This window comes from Protopterus annectens, chromosome 8.part0 (genome assembly GCF_019279795.1).
Source record: "Protopterus annectens isolate FY-2018-M chromosome 8.part0, PAN1.0, whole genome shotgun sequence".
Taxonomy (NCBI): Eukaryota; Metazoa; Chordata; order Ceratodontiformes; family Protopteridae; genus Protopterus; species Protopterus annectens.
In genome coordinates this window covers 83,469,070-83,482,849 of record NC_056741.1, presented here as the reverse complement: position 1 = coordinate 83,482,849, position 13,780 = coordinate 83,469,070, and positions in this window count along the sequence as shown.

The window sequence follows — 13,780 nt, the reverse complement described above, 5'->3', positions numbered from 1 at the left end:
AACTTTCTATTTCCCATCCGCTCATCATAATTTCTTTTGAAGAGGGCCAGTGAGGTGCTCTGTTTGACATGTATGGGAAGTCTAATTCAGAGCATGGGCAGTCTCTGGGTTATTAACCTGTCCCTCCAGCATGTTCTGTTGATTGTGGTAATGAGGTTGAGGTCTCTGGAGCATTTGTTGTGGAGGGATTTGGATTTCTTTAGATGTCACATTTCTAACAGAGCTTGGTCAGACATGGCTTTGTAAGCCAAGCAGAGATTGCCTCTTAGTGGATGATATGAGACAGAGAATAACTGGAGTTTTTTGAGTCTGTCCATATAGGTCATGTGTTTAAGGCCTAGGATCCTCTTTGTGAGGTACTTTTGGGTCTTTCCAGCTGTTGCATCTGTCTAGTGAGGTACATACCAAATGGGGCATTATACTCAATTAATGGCCTAATGGCCTAATGAGGGAAGAGTAGAGAGCGATGATGACCTATTTCTTTCGGGATGCAAAACTCTTAGTAATGAGATGTGTCACATAGGACTTTCTGACCACAGTGGCAATGTGGTGGTTGAAGGAGAGGTTGCTGTCAACCTGTCTCCCCAGATCTCTTATAACACCTTCAGTGTTTAGTGGGCTCCGATCGATGTGGTAATTAGTGGGAACTGAGTTTTTCCCAAAGGGGATGACAATGCATTTTCTGGCATTAAGCTTAAGGTCATGGTTTCAACACCAGTCATTAGTTTCAGTGAGGTCTTCCTGTAGGATGTCTGCATCATTTGGGGAGTTAATAATGGCTCCCAGCTTGCAGTCATCTGTAAACTTGGTCAGCCAGGATAGTGGGGAATGGTATCAAAGGCCTTGCCCAAATCGAGGTAGGCTGTATGAACTGCCTTGCCCTCATCCACAGCTCTGCTGACTGACTCAAAGAAGTCAACCAGGTTAAGCAAGCATGATCTACCTTTCACAAAACCAAATTGCATGGGATCTAGAGTTTGGAGATTCCCTACATCCTAGTTAATTAGGTCCATGATAATGATGCACTCCATAACCTTACATATCAGACTTGTCAGGCTAATGGGGCGATAATTCCCAGGGTCTGTAGTCACTCCCCTTTTATGTTATTACCCTAACATTTCCACTAAAAGGTAATTTCACAGCACACTGTATAGATATACCTCATCTATGTATCTGCTGTCTGTTCTGCACAGTAAGAGTAAGAAGCACACACATAGATGACAGTCCTTCTTGTATTTGAACTCTCTATTGATGTACTGAACCAATATACACACAAGTGTATTAAACACAAGTGCCACAGGAAAACTTGGACTTCATGTCAGCTACACTGCATCTTGGAAAGGATGACATATGCTGTATCAGCACAAATGACTTCTACAGGTTTACTTTCTCCAAGTATTTTGGGTTTCTAATACTATGACTGGAATGGACTCCATTCCTAAATCAAAATATGATTAAAGTTTGTAAAATGAGTATTATTCCAGTCTTTGATATTAGTCAAAAGTGCTCTTTGCAGACCCACACTATACTCAGAAATTCGTCCTTCTGCAGTTCATGCAGAGTTACATCTATTGGTAGCATATCTTAATATGACTGTAAATTTATTTTTTTGAGACCTATTGCTCCTGCTACTATTGAAACTGTATGGGTATCCTTCTTCCACACTGCCTTAATTTCTGCCTGAAAATCTTGTATTTTATGACTTGCTTGTCCATTCCAATGATCAATGTTGCTTGAGAGGCTAGTAAAGAAACACCTGTCTGTGGAACTGCCATCAACTTTTTATCCACTGCAGTTTGCCTACAGAGAAAGAGATCCACAGCTGATGCAATACCGGTCACATTACATCTTGTTCTTGAGCATCTGCAGAGCAAGGACAGCTATGTGAGAATGCTATTCATCGACTTTAGCTCAGCTTTTAACACAGCTGTCCCTATGCAACTGATCATTAAGCTAGTACATCTGGGCATCAGCAAACACCTCTGCAATTGGATCCTGGACTTTTTGATTAACCGGCCACAGAAGGTTTGTGTGGACAAGAATATCTCTAGGAGCATAAGACAAAACACAGGCATTCCTCAGGGATGTGTTCTCAGCCCCCTATTCTTTACTATCTTAACCCATGACTGCACAGCAAACTTCAGTACAAATCATATCAAGTTTACTGACAACACCCCAGTCATGGGTCTCATGAGGAGAGTGGACAAGAGTGCATACAGAGAAGAGGTTAACACACTGATTGCCTGGTGTGAAAGAAATAACCTTGACTTGAATGTAAGTAAAACAAAAGAGATCATCATAGACTACAGGAAGAGGCAAATACCCTCAGAGTTTATATCTCTGATGACCTCTCTTGGTCCTGGAACACTGGCAACATAGTGAAAAAAGCACACCAACATCTTCACTTTTCAGAAAACTCAAACGGTGAAACTATCATTGTCAGCACTTTCCAGCTTCTACAGAGTTGCAGTTGAAAGCATCCTAACATTCAGTTTTTCAGTATGGTATAGCAGCTGTTTGGTTGCAAATAAGAAATCCCTGCAGAGACTGTTGAGAGTTACTGAGAGGATAGCTGACACTAGTCTCCCCACAATCCAGGATCTTTATACATCGAGGGGCCTAAAGAGAGAGACACCAAAATATTAAATTACTCAACTCATCCTGCAAACAGTCTGTTTATGAGCCTGTCATTGGGTAAAATATATTGCAGTATTCAATGCAGGACAACTAGAGTCAAAGACAGTTTTTATCCGGAGGTGATCAGACTTCTTAACTCCAACATTTGGTCTGATCATCAGCAGGTCAGGATGTTGGGTTATTCCCATTCACTGTGCAATATTATTTTCTCTATTATTTATTAAGCCCAGCCAGTCATTATAATTAGTACTACTAACCCAGGTGCAGTATTTTTTCTTCAACAGCTACTGCTATGTACTTGTTCACCCACAATGCGGTACATGGTTCACATGCAATACTATTATTTGAACTTTCTTGCTAGATGTGTTTTTAGTATCTTAACAAGTGTGTGTTTCTTGGAATATATGTAGCTATATACTTAAGTATAGAGCTGATTTATAAGATGGTGGTAGTATTATTATATGTTGTTTTAAATAATGTCTTTCTATGTATGTGAGTTATTTTTGTCTATCCCATGATGGGCTGATTGCATGGAATCTCATTTAATCTATGCTTTTATAGATTTAAATGACAATAAAGTTACTTTTGAATTTTTGCTTTTGTCTTCTTTTCATGGACTATATCTGGTTTTCTCCTATATATTATCGAACTGTTGGTAATGCGTGATGCCATGTGATATAACTTCATCATTCTCTATAATGTTTTGTGCTTCTCACCTGCTTCAGTGGTGTAATGTTTGCACAGTCCCCAGTGTAATAGTCTTGCCACATTATTATTCCTTTCAGTATACAGGCCCTATGCCATTAGTGTATTACACCCAGCAACAAAATTTGCAACTGTTTCCAGTTCTGTTTTACAGAACCTGCATTTGTCTGTTTCTCCTATGCATTCAATGGACTTCGTAAGCCAACATGTACATAGTTAATTATCCTGGGCTGCTAAAAATAACCTTTTATATTTTGGTTTAAATTCACCTCTCCTTAAACATTTGCACATCAGATACTGATCAACATGAGGTTGTTCCATACGTTTTCTGTACTTGCAACTGTATTTATGTCTTTTCAATATTTCTTGCCTTTTCCACTGATCCATATCCTTATATTTTTCTTTTTTTTTTTTTTTTTGGCACATTGTCTGCCTGATTTTTGTCTACTTCTGGTTTGGTTTCATTTCCAACTTAACACCAATATGCTTCTGCTAAACTAGGAAGAGAAGTCATCTTAGATTGTTTCTCTTCATGGTTCAACCTTTCACTATGTTTGGATCTGATGAGGTCAGCAGGTATATATGCAAGCCTATGATTACAAATCTTTACTTGTAATCAGTTTCGAGGATGCCCATACCTCATTTAGAATGAGGGATATATAATCTTGGTATAGACTGATTTTTATATATCATTTGACAAGTGTAAATCAATTTTCATGTTTTTCTGTCCAACTAATCCAACACATTTTGGAATCAGTCAGTCACCCCAAAACTGTAAGTTAGATCAGGAAGAGCAAATTGATTTGTAGCTTGGACTTTGTTCCTAGATTACAGGGCTGTTTTCAGTATTGATTTTTTGTCTTCTAAAATATTCTTTACTGAGTTTTGTTTGCATTTGTTCATATTTTTCTGTTGATCTTTCATCACTTCTCAAATATTTATACACTTCCTCCTGCTCAAGTTCCTTTATATCACATTCCTTTCTCAGACTGGTATTTTCTAGATGCTGCAGTTTTCCTGCTTTAAGTGTTGCTTTTGCACATTTATCAAGACCAACTAATATTCTTATATCATCTGAGAAAGTTTTGACCACATGCAATTGTGCTTTTAGTTTCTCAACTGATGAACTATGCAGTTTTAAATCATCCACAGAAGAAGATAAGAAGATGAAAAGTCTTTACACATTGTTTTCTGGGAGCCAGATTATAACCATGACCTAATCTATTAAACTGACAGTTTAATGGGTTAAGGGTAAGGCAAAACAGCAGCAGTGACAGAGTCAACCCTGGAATATTCCCCTTTGAAATTCTAAACCTGGGATAATAATTTCTCCTTTATCACAGCTTAGCTGCAAGGTGGGTTGCCATTGTTTCATGGTCACTGTAATGCAATCAATCAATGTATGGTGTATCTTATATATCTGTAAGCACTCCAATGTTGGATGCTGTCAAATGCTTTTTTGTAGTCTATCCATTCCATACTTAGATTCTTCCCCTTTTTACAATTCTCCATTATGACTTTAACAACAAATTATCTTTTGTTCCATATGACTTTCTTCTGTTACCCTTTTGTTCTATTTCCATGATTCAGTTTTCTTCTAAATGACTATAAACGTTATTAGCATCAGTTCTAGTATGTAGTTTTTGCATCATCACAAGGCAAGTTACTGGTCTATAGTTTTTAAGCTAGCTTGCATGTTCACTTTTAAAGAGGAGTATAATTTTTCTTGTTAACAAGGTTAGTGTATGTTCAGCATACTGAATAGTTCTTCTTAATTAGGACTAAATCTTCATGTAACAATATTAATACTTTTAGGTAGAGGTTAAGTACTGCTTCTAGGCCTGGGGTTTTCCAGTTAGGAGCTTTTCTTAATTTTGTTTCAATCGCTATGGTCATTACTTTATCCTGTTTCATATACTATACATGTAAACTTCTTACTGTTTCTTTTACTTTGTCTGTCCATTCAGCATCTTTCCACAGGGTCTTCATAGATATTTCCCCAAAAGGTGCCTATTTCTTCTTTTTTGATGGAGTTTCTATTCCTTTTGTTTCTCGATTGTCTATAAAACCTTTTCTGGGTCATCAGATGAATTGCTTATTTTGTACTTTTCCCTTATATTACTCTGCATATCTTGTAAGTTTTTCTGAATGTGCTTATATCTTTAGTTTATTATTTTCAATAGTGAACAATAAATCCTGTCTGTTCTAATACTGCACATTGCTTTTATTATATCTATCTTTCTAAATATTTTTGTTGATCTATTCCCTCTTCTAAACTCTTCTAACAGTGACACGTGTCTTAATTGCTTTATAGTTTTCTCTTTTCAATACTTCCATGACAGCATTTGATTTCTTCCCTTTCTTTCCCTGTATTTTTGTGATAAGACATTATCTGTTGTTAGTTTATTTGCACAGTAGTGTATCCCATTTACTTCTGTTATATCACATGGATTTCTGTTAATAGTCTTGTTTACTGTATTCATTTGTTTTATCAGATCTTCTAACATTTTGTATCTTATTGACTTTCTGTGATCCATTACATTCATCAGTCTTAATGTCTGCACATCTCTATTAAATCAGGCAACTCTTTCCATAGATCTTTTTTTTCTAAACTGATGCCACAGTCTTTATTCTCTGTTTCCTGTGGGCATTATACAGAAAATTCCAGAATATCTACGTGTGGCAAATTGTTCATGTGAGCTGCACTGCATGTTGGAAAGGATGACTTCAGCTGTGTCATGCAAAAGAAATGCATGTGCAAAAATGACTTTTACACCTATGTGGACTTGTAAATGTCATCAGTACTAATAGGTGTAAGACATGCCTGCATGCATTTACATTCACACACAGAGTCAGGACAGTCTCGGTGCTTTATTTGAAATCCCTACCTATTGACTGACACAATCTAGACACAACTTTATTAAACACATGCACCACAAGAGAGGTCTGAATTAATGGTGTGAGAGTGCATTATGGAAATAACGACATCATCAGTGTGTTGCAGACAGTATGCATTCATGGACAGAGTGAAAATGGGATTTAGGTTTGATTTGATAATGTAAATACTTCTCATGACTGAGAGTTAAAGAGCACAGCTGCTGAATTAATCTTCCAGTGAAGCTATGGACCAACCATCACAGACACAATTAAGTTGTTGTGAGATTAGAACCACCTACCTAAATGGTTATACAGTCCAGAGAACACAATACTTAACAAAGGTGCTGCTGTTGAAGTCTGACTTTTATAGTGTGAGAGTGCACTTTATAGAGGATGACATTAGCAATGTGTTGCAGAGAATATGATGTTGGGAGAAGGGTCTGTCATTGATGTGGACTCATCCTGCAGTGTAAAATTTTCTCAGAACTGCTACATTATTGAGGCCAGCAGTACTTAAGGTCATATTTACACAGCTCTCTTCACACCCCACACCCCCCCACACACAATTTGACTGCTGTGAGATTAGAACCACTATCTATTTACACAATCAAGAGGACAAGTACTTCATGCAAGCACCGCCTCATAACTCTGACTTTTACATCTGACCCTGCAGTGTAGATAGAATTAGCCTCTCATTCTCTGTCAAATATGATATTGTGATGTTGAAGGCTTTGTGCCAATCCATATTTGTTGATATGAAGGAGTATGTGCAGTCATATGATCAATAATATATACATACTGCAGGCGTACATCAGCTATGCTGTCATTAATGTATATTGCAGAACTAAGAGTGACATGTACCTGTTGTGTGTAGATGAGATGCATACACTTGTGATCCACAGGATGGATAATGAATCATTTATGCAGCATCAGGTTATGAATATGGCATTTTAAACTTTAATGAATGGTACTGATATTAGCAGTGGTATGTGCTCGTGCATGGGCAAGATGGATTGTCAATGCCAAGCAGTACTTAATATTCCAATGCATGATGGACATAAAATGATGATTTGTGTGTCAAAGCTGTATGTGGTTGTATTTAATTTGTAAGTGGCAGTGCTGCAGTACAGAAAAGTGATTAAACACATATTTCACTGCATTTTATAAGTGTACATTAAACACGTTCCATGGAATGAAGTTGTGTAATCCAGCAGCAATACTTATTTGTGTTCAGAATCACTTCCCAAAGTACAATGCTGAGAAACATATTTACACTTATGTTGGCAAAGTGTTAGCACATGCATGATTATACTCTGATGTGTTGAACTTGGACTGTGAAGTATCAGTGTTTAGTGGAGTTCACTGGTGCTTCCTGTCAGCAATTTGTACAAATAAGGATCAGATAGGAAATGTTGTGAATCTGATTACAGTTACAACAGATCTGTTTAATGTTACCATATTGCAAACATGTGCTCTACATGTTGTATTATACATTTTTGTGTTAAGCCCAAAGCTCAATTTAAAAACTAAGTGTTGTGCTTGTTTCCCCATTTATACACCAATAGACTGTGAGCAAACAGAGTTCTCTGCTGAAGGAAAATGTGAAAAACTTTAGTTTAACTTGCATTGCACAAACAGGTTTAGTGGCAATACGAGGCTGTCAGTACTCTGAACAGTACTTGGTGGAGAAAATCCACCTCTCAACCTAGACTTTTCTGAGTCATAAGGTATAAACTAATGGAACTAAATTAAAAAACAGAGCTTAAGCAAGGTTCAACACCAATTTGCAGATAGATCATTTTATAAAGAGTTTCAGAATGCGATTATTATAATAAAGTTTTATCATGACTTTAGGAATACCTAGGAATGACTATTATCAATATGTTGCCTGTCCAAATTGCAGAAGTAACAGCTACAGAAATAATATTTTATACCTACTACATATGAGATATGCTTCAAGGGAAATTGCAAGTTAATGGGGTGTACATTACGGTGTAATGCAAACACTCGCCACATTTTGCAATAATGTCTAAAATGGCATTTAGCATCACATATGACAGTTGCTCATTGGCAAATCTTCTGCAAATGTTGAGGACTACAACTGAAAAAAACAGAATGGGCTCAGTCAATACATAGGTTGTACATTCATAGGAAATATATTTATATTGAAAAGTTTCATCTAATGCTGGATTTGAACTGTTGTCCAGGTGAAGTTTACAGACCTGACCATTATCTCTAGACTCCACCAAGGAATTCTTCTTTGTGTGAAATCCTGATTCAGCCATGTCAAAATCACACTTTTGAAGGGACAGTGATAACTTTTTCAGCCAATGGAAGATGTAGGTTTTATTCTTCAGCAGCAGCCTGAAAATGCCATAACATGATATTTACATCTGTCATCCTAATGAATAGTCAAAAGTACAAAGGTGTGAGAGAGAAGGGATGAAGATAGGGACAGATATAATGATGCATATCAAAGGCTGGTGCTATAGGTCATTAATGCACATCTTTATGGTGTGTCCTCAGTATTCATCTGTCATGTTCTGTATTAGTAACTGGCTCTGTGTGTGTGTGTTTGTGGGGGGGGGGGGTCTTCGTCTATCATACTCTATCAGTAACTGATGGCTTTGGGGGTGCCCTCACTATTCATCTGTCATGATCTGTATCAGTAACTCATTGCTCTGGGGATTAAGAAGCTTTAGGACAGGCAAAACCTGATTAAGACATGAACAGAATTAAGGTGGTTTACTAATTCTTCCTTATGGTCATGGATGTATTGGCAAATGCTCAACTGGAAAAAAAAGTACAATATGTGACATGAAGCATTTCATAGAAGTACAATATCATAGTAAGAAAAATGTGACATGCATCTGGAATCGAACACTTGATGCTATGGTCAAAAATGAATCTTTAGACAACTGATTTATATCAACATTCCACAGAGGGCATTGTACTTGGCTACATTCAATTGTCAAATAACTGTTACAGTAACCATTGCCAATGATTTCCTTTACTTTGCTTTTAGTCTGTATTCTGATAGCTCAACATGTTTAAGCACCTTCGCAGAAGGATAACCAGCGTACTGTGAGCAATGGCAACAACTAACCAAGTTTTGCCATAGGACGTGAACTCTGCCCTAATATAATTTTTGATTTTTTTCTAAAGCAGATAACCTTGCTTGTGCCTTATTCAACAGTGAACAAATGCACAAGGAATGAAACAGGAAAAAAAAGCATATGACGCTCTGTTGAAAGTAAGTCATAAATCTGGCGTAATACTTTCTACATTCCCTTCACACAGTATGGATTTGAATCCCAGAGCAACTCTCTTAAGGTGCCAAAGTCACTGATTTACAGCTTTTTCCATAGAAACAGGTATATATCATGTGCATACCTCTCAACCTGTTACAGCAAGAAATCTGGACAAAGACACCAATAATGGGGGAGGGGCAAAAGCCCCAAAATAGGACACTTTTTAAAGATTGCTGTTACCAACTTAAAAAATTGATGGAATAACAGGTTTTGCATCAGCATGAATTTTCTGAAGGGTATGAAGTTTAAAACTCAAATGTCTGTCATTATTTTCTGACACTAACTCTGAATAATTTGCCAATGAATTGCCAGAAAACCACAATTTTAGGAGAAACAGAACAAAAGTATGAGGCAAAAATCTGGACATTCTGCAAAAATCTGTACAGTTGAGAGGTCACTCATTAATAACACCATGCATCAGTGGCAAAAGTGTTTACAGAAATGAAAGTGTTCATGCTGTCCTTCATCTGTGACCCCATTTGCAATCTGCTAAGCAGTGCTGCCATTACACAGGCAAAAAACATATATAACAATTTTATTCCACACAACAAAACACAAGTTACATTTTCATATCTGCACAAAACATTCCAATCAGCATGTGTCTTCAAGCTGGATTTAAACCCTGCATCCTCTTTCCTGTTTCTTTAAGTTAATTTTGTTTTATGTGTTACAATGATAGTTAGATGCAATGTAGAATTTCAACTCTTACTGCTGTTCAGAATGCTGCAATAAAGCACACCTGTGCTGATGTAAAATGCACTACTGATAGCACGCCAAACTAAATTCCTCATTTTGTACCTTGGGCAGTAGACTCTTGTTCACTGCTTGAAAATTCCATCAGTCAACAGTGTGCTTTGCCAAAATAGCAAGTGAGGAACACACACATACATACATAAATTGACAGTATTAACAAATATCAGGGAATAATAATAAAAAGGCAGGTTTTTAAAGTTTCCTAGATCTGTGTGTGTTAAAACCTGATCATATGCTCAGAAAATATGCATTAACTCTGTCAGACAATATACTAGCTGGAAATGAAACCTTAACTATTGCACTAACAACCTACACTCAGTTGTATTTCTTATCTATCTTTGCCACCAACACAGGACTAGAAAATGTTAATTTCTCATTTACTTGAATATGTCTAGATCAAGTTAATGTTGACAAATACTTTGTGTTAATAATAATCCACACTATATTAATATCAGGTTGCCAAAACTGTCAGCTATTTCTTCCCTTTATTTTCTCAGCATCTTCTCCCCCTCTCTGCTTAACTGCAGAAATGCAATGCCATGTCCATTTATTTGCATCTTTGTTTCAATGTGTAATATAGCTGATCAGCATTTCAGACACATTTTAAGAAGAGGATGGACACTGTGGTCTTACTACAAGGATATCAGTGTAGTTAAGGTTGTTTTCATAGCTCTCAAGGTACTTACATTTTATTTTCAGTCCTCTCTGCATGATACACACACTTCAGAGAGAATAGCCACTTCAGTATTACTTGTTTTTGTAGTCAGAGTAATCAGTAACAGTTGCAAGCCATTAACAGCTAACAATTGTTATTGCTACTCCCTGCAGTCTTAGGGCATGTGTATACAATCACATAGCTACTTATACCATGACTTCACACCTCATTTACATCTTCAAATTGCTCAGAAGGCTGGATCTACACTATAGGAATGTAATGGTTTAGCTATGCAAGTGGAAGGAGGGGAGTCTGATTGGATACATACAAAGCATTATTAATAGTTACTAAGAGAAGATTGTTCTACAAATCAGTGCACTATTTCATAAGTTATTTTTATCCTTTTTGCAAACTATTTACTCGTTCATGTTTTGAATGCATATCAATATAAAATGGAAGAAAGTATTTTAATATGTACACAATTTCAAAATTTTACTGCTAGTAAACCTCACATTTGTCAATTCTTGTTGTGCTTTCCAGGTTAGTATGGTTACATTGTGTTATCCTTTGCTATTGTGTGACTGCCTCAGCTGTGTGCGTGACTCATTGGATAGGATGAGCATCACACTAGATTGGCAGTGTCCGTCTAATCATGATGGAATGCCTGATGGGGCAGTGTTGGCATCCATGTGTATGTACAGCTACAACATCCTCTTGTGTTAGCTGATGTGGCCATGCCAGATCCTGCTCCCATAGTGACACATCTTCCACTGCTCCATCAGTGATGGAGGTTTCCACACCTACATGTGACAGGCCATGGGGTCATGGTCCTGGATATAATTGTGAAGACAGTTTTTTTCAGCAGACATCGGTAACATTCAGGTTGCAACCTTACTTTGAACTAGGGATATAGAAGTGGCAATGCAACTCCTGGTAGAGTCAGTTTACATGGCAGGATATAGTTCTACCACCGAGCTTGATTGTCTTCATGCAGACACACACACACAATTCACAAACTGCCCATACTGAACCACATATATGCAAGCTGAGAATACCTTAATGTTGACTGGGATATTTATCCTGTTAGTGGCCCTGAGATATTTCATACATTATTGAATGTTCTGTGTTTCTTACTCACACACACACACACTTACTACTTTGGTGTCAGCCTTGGTCTACTGCCCCCCACCCTGTGAAAATGATGATGACTGTGTCATGCCCTTTGTTCAGTTGGATTTGACTTAAGGCTGCATATATGTGTGATGCACAGAGTGGATAGGTACGAGATTGATAGTATGCAGGTAGTTTATCTTCTTACAAATTTGTTTGTCTACTACAGGTTCCACACTTACCTTCATATTGCTGAAGTTAGGAGTAATGTGCTTTGGGGCTGTCTCTGTCTGATGCTATCCATACACAGAAATTACATGGATAAGTAACATTTGTGACATTGGATGGCATCACTTTTAATATTTGCATATACTTAGGTTGTTATGTGTATTCCTTTGCTGATGAGTATGTGCTACTATTTGCCTCTTAGTTGCTGAATGTGTGCACTAACCTTTCAGTCTTAGGTGGTGAGTGTGTTTGCTATTCTTTGCCTCTTAGCCAGGGTAGGGGCATATTGTCCATGCTTACATCTCCTGGTTACCTCTGCATCTGGAGGTTCTCACTCAGGATCCTCATCTGTATGTGCAGGAGGCATTGCTTTTGCCAGTGGTCCAGGAATGTGTGGCCCTGGCCTTTGTTAATCATGGTGCAGCTGTTTCCTCAAGATGATATTGTGCAACATGGCACAAACTGTGAAAATAACAGGTGCTTGGGTCATACTGTAGGGAACACCCTGATGTGTCTTCACTGGAGATCCATGACCTGAGCATGCGAAACACATGCTCTATGATGTTTCTAGTTTGTGTAGACATTGTTGTATCCTTCCTCTGTGGGTGTGTGCATTTCTGATGGGTATCATGCTCCACATTTCCAGTGCATAATTTGTACCACCTAGTAGATGGCCATGTGGAACATCCCTCCTAGCAAACCTTGTGTAAAGTTGCAAGGTGTGCAATATGTATGAGTCATGGTGACTGTCTGGGTTGCCTGTGCAGACATTGAGTATGATCCCTTTGCCATTAGACAACCTGGCATTTGATTTAATGTAACCCCTTACAGTTGATGTATGTCCTTTTGTGTTCACCAGCTGGGGCTTTTATTTCTGTGTGAGTGCACTCTGTGACCTCCTAAACTTCAGAAAAGTGTGCTACAGCATAAAATTCCTGCATTGCCCTTGCTCTCTCCTCTGGTGTGAGTGGAAAATAGATGTACTCCCTTGTATATTGTAGCATAACATTAAGATATTGGTGAAATACTATGGAACATGAGGCATGTGATGACCATAGTATAGCCTCTGTGGGTCTCTGGAAATGTACCAGTAGCTAATATCCTTAATGCTACACATACCTTAATTTCCATTGATATAGGTTCTCCTTGGTTTCCCCTGAGTCTGAGGTGTAGGTTGTAGAGTTCCTATACTGTTTCACAATCAACTCAGTATCACACTACTATTTCAATATTGTGAACACCTTTCTCCTTGGACAAGGTATAGCAGCAGCAGCAGCAGCAGCAGCAGAATACATTTGAGCTTGTTGCACATACACATGTAAGGAGTAGCAGCAGCAGCCCCTATCATTGCTTTTTGTTCCAAGTATGATGGTGGCTGTATGCAGGTAGGTTTTGGACTTCATGGCAAAGGGCTACAGCATCTCTACACAGTAACTTTGTTGCATTCTGGATGGCTCTGCCTTGTTGGATTGATGAATGAGCATATAATTCAGCTGATTATGCT